The following is a 9026-nucleotide window of genomic DNA, read 5'->3' as shown; positions in this document are numbered from 1 at the left end:
CTGGATGAAAATAATTTTGGAAAAAAAATTAAAAGACAGCGTTTTCTAAAAAAATACCATAAAAAACTAAAAAGCGCTTTTTAAAAATTTAATTTAATACCATAAAAAACTAAAAAAGCGCTATAAAATGTGCACTATAATGCATATATTGGGTGCACATTTTACATCGCTCTTTTCAATAAGCGCTGTAAAAGGTGCATAATAATGCATATAATGTGTGCGCATTTTACAGCGCTTATTTAAAAAGCGTTGTAAAATGTGCATATCAAGCGCGCAATATATTTACATGTTTTATAGCGCTTTTTGGTTTTAAAAAAGCGTTGTTGTATCTTTTACAACGCTAGATTCCACAACGCTTTTTTTTTTTTTGAAATAGCGCTGTAAATTGCTTAAAAAAAGCGCTGTAAAATCCGATTTTTCGCGTAGTGCATGTTACTAACTTATCTGATGTGGGGTTTAACTTGATCCCAAGGTTTAGAAATGACTTTCCAAATATTGGAAGAGTTATTTTGAGAAGTGGTCAAAGGAGTCTGCAAAGAACCACAAATATATTTGGCACTTCACATATGCACCCAAAACTTTAGTTTTAGTGATATTATTTTCATATTGATCATTGCGCTCTTTGCAGTCCATAACTTTAGTTTTGGATATCGAATTGATGCGTGCGAGCAAGTGTTGGAAAGCTAAGAGTCAGAGTTACAACTTTCATGTTGACACAAAATCCCAATTCTGAACTTTACTGGGTTTATACTGCTGATTATGTGATCAGAGCTTTTTATAATAATTTTAGTATTGGGCCACTTGTTTTAAAGTCCAAAAAGAGTACTATATATTTTTAGTTTTTTTAGGGTTTAGGGCATTCTATTTTCGGACTCACATACAATAAAGAGTTTTTCTTATTTTCATGGATGAATAAATTCCAAAAATTAATCCACTATTTCGGAATTTCATAGAAGAATAATGTTAATTTCACGTTGACATTTCTATTCCTTTTCATTCGATTACATTGTTATTCTGATTGCTTAATTTGAATTTCAATAGAATTGATATATTTACTTTGACATAATCTGGTTTCTAATCTAATCAATTGTAGTTTTTTTACGTTTGATTGTTAACTATAATCGATCAATTACTCTAATACTTAATCTAGTCAAAGAAATATAATTCACATAGGATTGATTTACGATTGCTTAATCAATTATATAGTCAAACGGGAATAGAGTCACAATTTAAAAATTGAACCCGTTAGTAGAATTTGTGATAGGTCCGAAATTTTTGAACCAGTGGATTAGTCATTTCAATATATGTGACTTTAATTCATTTCTTCAATTTGTTTGAACCTAAATTCGAAACCCCCTTTTTGTTTTCACTGATTCTAAATTTGGTTAACGTAATTAGAAGTCGTTGTGAAACGACTTGAGTTGTTGCCCCTATGCTATGTTTTTATTATTTGTATTTTACCTATATGCGATAGTAGATCAACACCAAATGACAATTGTTGGATCCCAATATGAAATCCCTAAAAGATTGTGATGTTGATTATTGGAGCCCCAAATGAAATCCCTAAAAAAAATTTCAGCATCATCACACACCAAGGTTGATATCTTTGATATTTTCATTAGATAGTCTGGGATGCATGACAAAGAAGATTGAGTCAGAGTTATCCTTCCTGCAAAACAGAATTGGTTTGAGTCAGAGTTATCCTTCCTGCAAAATAGAATTGGTTTGCCTTCCACACAATCAAATTCTTTTTCATTTTATCTAAAAAATTTAAAAGCGAATTTTGAGAAATCCTTTTGTACATCATGGGTGCTCCTAAATAGACCCCAAGATCTTCTATTTGATCGATGTCAAGGCTTTTAAGTCACATCATGCCTCAAGATTTTGTGTTGCAATAATTGTACTTTAAATCTATGATCATAAATGGTGTGGTGTAGCTTAAAAAATGACATTTCGTCAAGTTTTAGACCAAAATTATATTTTGGGGACTAAAACTAAGAGAAATAAAATGGAGGACTACTTTCCTGATTCAGTTAAAATAGGGGGATTAAAATTGCAATTAAACATATTCTTTAAAGGGTTTCTATGATCAATTGACAAATTGAATAATTTTGAAACAGTTGTTTTATTAACTAACAAAAGATATTTTTTCATCATTTTATTGTCTATATATTTTTTCAAAAGATATTTAATATTCACTAATCAATAATAAAAATCCAAATGTTTTTAAATATTACTTCGTTGACATTTTTTATAAATAAAATTTAGTTATTACAATTTTTTTATGAAAATTTATTAAATACTTTTTATTAAATACGAACTCAATTAACTATACGAAGTAATAATTTTTATGTACCGTTGAATTCCAGTTCTTTTTATTATTAGTAGTTAACTTTTATTACATTGAAAGAAAATCACTTTTTTTTAGTGTTTTAACCTTAAAACAAACAATGAAGCCATATAGTAAAAAGATAGAAGTGTGATGTATAGTAGTAGCTTTCCTATAATAGTTGATGCGTGCTACACAAGTTTGTAGTTCCAGCTCATCAATTCCTGATATTTAACGTTAACGCCATAGTTTTTGCGGTATGTTAAAATGTGAACATCAATAACAAAAGCTATATATTCCGCTGTTCATAGGCTTTCAATCTACTGGGTCAAATTGCATTCTTTAACAAATTGTAATATTTTCTTGTTTTTTTTTTTACTCGTTGTGTAAGTAGCATTATAGTTGGATAATAATTTTTTGAATCCCTCCTCATTTTTTCAACCATGCCAACATCAACCATTTCAACACACTAACTGTATTGAGAAAAACTCAACAATAGTTTAAAAAGAGACACTCATGACCTCACAAGTCGATTTTGTATAGATAAATTGGATCCAATATAAAAATTGCAAATAACTAAATAAAAATTGCTCAAACCACCCTCATAGCCTAAGAAATATCAAGCATGTACGTGTAATCTCCAAAAACAACCTCATAACTTGGAGTTTTCAAGTTAAAATTATTCACTTTGCATCTTTTGAAATTATCACCATATAACAAATAGAATAATACGATTAAGAATATAGAAATGAATGTTTATTGTTGTGTAATATTATTTCTTTGGTTGGGCCAAATGTTGTATATGTTTTGGTAATTTTCTTTCCTTGGTTTTAAATTCTCAACAATCTTTGTAGTCATTTTGAAGACTTTTCTTTCCTTCTTTATAGCATTTTTATTTTAACTCTATTCATATGTAAATAAGCATATTTGTTTTTTCCTCTCATAACTTGTTTCACTTAAATTAATTTAGAATTTTCTCTGATTTTCTATTCGTTTCAGGATGTTATTACTTAAGTTACCAGTTGTAACAAGAAAATTAAACATGAATTTATGGGTTTAGATGACCACTGTAATAAAAAAGTTTTAAATTTAATTGAAATTGTGTAGTTTATTCTAAAAGATGTTTAATTCTCTCTTCATATTATTACTTTCTTTTGATCAATAGAACATAATGTAATCAAAATAGAGTATCAAAAGTACTAAAAATACCAATAGTAATTAAAAGTAATGAAAACACCAAATTTCAAAATCATGAAAATACCTATAACATAACTCATGACAGCGCCTAATTTCAAAATCGATAAGAGCACCTAATTTCAAAAACTTTATCCAAAAAACTTATCCAATAAGTTGACAAAAGAAGTTGTACAGCTCCAAATTATATTTGCTTTAGACCAAGTTGTGATATCGTCAAGAAGTTGTACCTATAATTTGAAAGAAACAAGGTAATACTATAAACATGATGCAATTATATATTACAAAAAGAATGCCTCAGGACAATATACAACTGCATGTAGGTGATAGTGCATCATATAGTGGCTACAAAAAATAACTAGTCTTATAAATGTAATATAGATGGAAACTAATTACTAATGAAAACCAAGGTAATATTGTAAAAGTAATATAGATGAAAATCAATCACCAAAACAATTGAATGCACAAACATAAGCAACTGGACAGACTAAAATCTTGATCATCCATAAGCTAGAGAAAAAATAAATGATAGAACTTCTTCTTCAAAGTTTGTATAAACTCTTCCTATATCATGTTTTACAAGAAATCATATTATGCCAAGAGTTTATTAAGAAAATTAGACTTAACTAATATGTCAAATAATTTGTAAGACCTCAGAGCAATCAAAGGAACAAAAGTAGGACCTCTCTACAAAGGTTTATTTTTCACAAGATATTAAATAACTTTGACCCCTCTGCAACAATAGTTTAAGGAGAGGACTTTATGAGAACTGAAAATTTAGATCAAGTACATGAAATATGTGAAAGTTCAACAAAATAAACTTATTGGCAGAATAATCTTATTACACACCACATAATCTTCTGCTGAGATCCAACTGTCTCCGAATGCCACACCTACATCAAAAAAAGTTTACCAAAATCATAAATTTATTGAAGTTATTATGTCCTAAAAATATTTAAATCAAGGAGGCCTAAGAGAGATTTAGGATTCATAAAAATTATGAAAAGATATATCATATGATTTTGGGAAGAAAAAAAGTATAACAATGAAATCAAATTTAATTAACATGATTTGAAAAGAATGGTAGGTTAAGGCATTAAATAAACAACTAACTACTCCTGCAGTATAGACAACATATAAGATACCAATTAGTGGAATTAAATTATCAACATATCAGGGCAATTAGCAAAGAAAATTCCAATTAATGAAATCAAGAGAAAGAGAACACGTTATGTGATGAGAGATTAAGAGAGTGAGTGAAAGAGACAGATCTAACAGAAATAATAAATCGATAACAGAATCAAAATAATAAATGCAAAAGATTATTTATTAGCGTTGCCCGCGCGCTAACGTTGTCAATAGCTAACCCAAGTATTTGATCGGCCTCAAAAGATTCACAGTAAAAATAATCACTTAAGTACCAAAATATTACCGTTGAACACTTATTCCCGCGGGCCTCGGGCGCGTATATATATTTGGCGTTATTTTCTCTTACAACAATATCACTCTGTTTCCTAATTCGTCTATTCATCTTACTACTTTCTGTCTGATTCTTGTTGAGGTTTCTATTTTCTGCTTCGATCACCGCGCAACTGAGGCTACGCTTCCGCCACTGATTCACCGCACATCAACGAGGTTTCTCTTTTTATCACCGCCATCAACAACACATTCACGCTCTGTTTCTTGCGATCCCCAAAGGTTTTTCTTCTTTTTATTTTTGTAACTTTAATATTTTCCTACCCCCAAAGAGTTATTTTGTTATATATCTCCCTTACTTCTTCTCTTATTTTAATTCGTAATTCTTTCTATTTTTTTCTTACTTCCTCTCTTATTTCAATTTTTAATTTTTTTTCTATTTTAATATTATTTTCAGAGAAAAAAAAGTAGCAAATTTTAAATCACATAAATGGAGCCACCACAACATTATAGAGCAATAGAGGAAATTGAAGAAAATATGACGGCCTTTGACATGATTCACGGTGGTAATACGTACATGTTAAGTATGTTGGCCCGAACACGGTTCTATCAACACAGGCAGACTTATGGTGGTCACTTTGTTGTTGATGAAAATAATACCAACGGGATCTCTGTGGTTCATACAAGAAGAAGAAGAAGAAGAAATGTTGACACTACTCAAATACAAAGACGCTCTGAATACAACTTCGAAAGAATTATAATTGAAGATAATTCTGAAGCTATGACGTGTTGTATCTGTCTCGTAGAGTTTTTGGTTGGATCTGAGGCTATTCAATTGCCTGATCCATGTCTACATATATATCATCAAGATTGTATCATGAAATGGTTAGATAAATGTAACACATGTCCTATGTGTCGTAGAGAAGTTTATTAAAATTTCACATGTCCTATAATCTACATTTTTTTGTTTCTTCTCTTGTAATATCGCGAGAAAAAATATTTTTCTATTATATTTTAGTTATTATATTTGTCTATTATCTAATTATCTTTTTTATTTTATCTATTTTACAAAAGATACTAAGTTTAATACATCATTTTATCTTATCTCATAATTAATGTTCAGCTTTATAATTAGTTTCATGTATTTTTTTCAAAATTTCAATATATATCATTAAGGTGCTTAATTCAAATGTTAACAATAAAATAAATATGTCAACTATATTCTATTTTACCAAATCAATAAACTAGATAATTAACTAATGGTTTATTAAAGAAATAATGGATTAATTGTTACAATTACAAATTAACTAACTCCAAATTCACCATATTATATATCAAATTACTAAAAAATATATTAAATACTTAATTGATATTTATCATTTGTAATTGCCACAATTGACATTTACAACGTGTCTTGAGACCCTTTTACAATGGTTCAAAAAACAGATGTCCCAACCGCCTCAAAATAACTTTTTGTAATAGTTAACCGTGCTTTATTTTGTTTGTTCTAGGAGTATTGCGACTATTAAGAATAGCTCCTATGTGATTTTGGTGATAGTTTGCACCATCGAAAACTTTAGTATTTTTGTAATATTATTTTTTTTTCATTTTTTATTAATTTTATTTTAATAGCTTATTAAATAACAATTATTCTTAAATTTAAAATGAAAAATATTCATAAATATCAATCATATAATTAAAATAAACAAATATTTACTTATAAATCACTAAGTCTTACTAATATAATTTATTCAAAAGAGAGAGTCGCAAATATGAGAGATTGAGGTTTGGGGATTTGAGGGAAATGATAAGAATTTGAATGATGAAGGAACTTGTGAAAATTATTTGTGATAAGGGAAATGATAAGAGTATGAATGATTAAGGAATTTGTGAAAATTATTTGTTATAAGGGTTTAATTACTTTAATATTTGAATCCCAAACATTTAAATTATATATTTCATTTGAAACCTTGTATTTAACAAAACCTAGCAACACCACGTTATCATCTTCTCTTTTTTTCCTTTTTTTCTTCATCCAAGATGGGTGGTTGAACTTCAATTTTTGGCTTAAAATCACCCATTTAAATCATTTTTGTCCTTACTTTTTATATAAATAAGTGATAAGTGATTTCCACACATCACTGCAAGAATAACATGCCTTCTTGGCGGCCAGAAGTCCCACAAAAGGAGAAAAATGACCACAAAAGACATATTTGTGGTAGCCTAAAAAACTATAAATAAGTCAATCAAAAATATTTGTGGTGGCCAAAACGACAACCACAATGGTTGGTTTTTGGGTTATCATTTGTGAGGGTTTAAGCCATCACAAATTTGTGACGAAAAAATAGCCACAAATTGTTTACGGTACAGCTTGCCACAAAGGAGAAATATTTTCTGTTGAAATTTTTGTTTTCATTCTTCATTTAATTTTTCAATTGCTGTTTGTATTAGTTGTTGTGTTTTTTTCTTATTGCTTAGTCAAAGGAGAAATAGTTCCTTTAATTGTTCAAATTGTCAATAGATGTCGACGGACAATGAAACAACACAATTTTCTTTTCATTATTTCAACGATGATACATTGTTACTAGTGAATGGAAGAAACGATATTGATTGTGTTATATGTCATCCACATGTTTTATCAGTCATTTCCATGTCTGGTCGTCATGCCTGACCATCAAACGGATGTAGCAACTCAATAAATTTCTTCTTCTCTCATAATGTCACGTCATCTTTCCTATAGTTTGCAATGATTCAAGATTTCTTTGCAATCTTGATACAATACATTCAACTAAATTAACATCATTTATATCCAATTAGTTTTTGTAATACAACATGCAACCTTTAATACAACAATCAATCGTCTTGACACTTAATCCTAACTTCGACACTAATTGTTTAGCATCGTAATAAATTTGCGACAAACCACCTCTAACAAGTGTTGCATCTAACATCATTAGACTTCAGACCTAAAAGTCTAATACGCATCGATAACTTTGAGTTTGAAGATCCTTCGAATAACGATTAATTTGTCTATTTCAAAAGACCATAAAATCTCTAAGTTTCTTCATTTGGAAGTCCATTAGTGTCGTCACATTGATTTTCATTGAATGAAAAGTTAACACAAACAATATCCAAAATCATATCGTTCATCACCTTAAAGTGCTGATAATTATAATAATCTACACCCAATTTGCCAATACAACTTGAAAGACCTACGTTATTCTCCACACGTATACTAGAAATAGGCGTCATCAAACACTATTCCCCATGATTAGTCTAAATCCAATATTTAGACATTGATCCATCTTCATATAAATGCACTCATATTTCACCTTCACTCTTAAAACGTCTACTTTGACATAAACGACATGGACATCTCATCTTCCTTTCATCTTCGACAATTTTCTATACTCTTGCAAAATTGAAAAACTCTTCAATCTTGTTAGCAAAATGTTGTTAGCAATATATGTGTGTGTGTGCACGAATCGTAGTTATATATGTATATGTATTTATTATTTGAAAATTAAATCAATTTAATACGATCATTAATTCGATTGATATTTTATATATAAAATGCTTTATTTTTCAAAAGTATTATTTTTTTTATTAGTGACAACAACTACAAATTACTAAATATTAATTTATAACATACTTTATATGTCAATTAAGGGAACATTTACGAGAATAGATAAAAGCTGAAAGCAGTGTTATGCAATTTTCCAAAATTAACGAAATGAAATAATAGACGAAAGCTAAAAGCAGTGTCAAACATTTTGCCACAAACATGGACATAGTGGAAGCGACCCTTGATATTGACCATGTGGAGAATGATGGGGTTATAATGTTAGTTGATTAATCGTGTTTATGTTATTACTAATTTTTTAAGAGGTCGATTTTACCACTATAATGGGTTACATTCAATATTCATCCTTGGTGAGATTTTACACTATAATACTTACACACATTTGACAACTTGAACCTTCTCTCCTATATTTTTTTAGCCTTAGCAGACTTACAACTCTTCTTGTAAGACCCTTAATTTTAAATTCTAATTTATGTATTTTGGGGAATTTTGTGCTGAATTTCT

The 9026-nt window shown here is 29.1% G+C and overlaps 1 long non-coding RNA gene across 1 annotated transcript; it reads right to left on the bottom strand.

Moving 5' to 3' along the window:
* Positions 1 to 3526: 3526 nt before the first annotated feature.
* LOC113784523 (uncharacterized) lies at positions 3527 to 5045 on the bottom strand. Its single transcript, XR_003470572.2, has 3 exons — positions 4956 to 5045; positions 4373 to 4416; positions 3527 to 3753 (listed from the first exon to the last, which is right to left on the bottom strand). It is a non-coding gene; the product is annotated as an uncharacterized lncRNA (long non-coding RNA).
* Positions 5046 to 9026: the final 3981 nt, after the last annotated feature.

Source organism: Cicer arietinum, chromosome 5, assembly GCF_000331145.2.
Source record: "Cicer arietinum cultivar CDC Frontier isolate Library 1 chromosome 5, Cicar.CDCFrontier_v2.0, whole genome shotgun sequence".
NCBI lineage: Eukaryota > Viridiplantae > Streptophyta > Magnoliopsida > Fabales > Fabaceae > Cicer > Cicer arietinum.
The sequence above is the reverse complement of the archived record's forward strand: the minus strand, read 5'-3'. Positions and strand labels throughout refer to the sequence as shown.